The sequence below is a fragment of the Nannochloropsis gaditana genome (genome assembly GCF_000240725.1).
Source record: "Nannochloropsis gaditana CCMP526 unplaced genomic scaffold scaffold141, whole genome shotgun sequence".
Taxonomy (NCBI): Eukaryota; class Eustigmatophyceae; order Eustigmatales; family Monodopsidaceae; genus Microchloropsis; species Microchloropsis gaditana.
In genome coordinates this window covers 40,760-41,147 of record NW_005803812.1, presented here as the reverse complement: position 1 = coordinate 41,147, position 388 = coordinate 40,760, and positions in this window count along the sequence as shown.

Sequence of the window (388 nt, the reverse complement as noted above, 5' to 3'; positions counted from 1 at the left end):
ACCTCCTGTTCCCCGAGACATGATCGCCTTTTCTAACACCTGTCTTTCCTCCCGTTGTCGCCCACCCTTACCCCTTCACAGAGAGCCTGAAAAGGCTGCAGTCGAAGGGCAGGAATGGAGGGTATTGATCCTTCTGGCCCTAGCGGAGGAGGAGGAGGAGAGGGAGGAGGAGGATTAGGGGAAGGAGGGGGAGGAGGAGGGGGAGGAGGAGGACGAGGGAGGGGAGACCGTTTCCGTCCTTCCTTGCAGTTCCCCGATATCTCCGCCATGTCGAGGACCCAACGGGCCTTTTACTCGGTAAGCCGTTAAGGAAAGTTCAGGCCATGGGCACGCACGCTCAGTCCACCCCTCCCTCCCTCCGTCCCTCCCTCCGTCCCTCCCTCCCTCC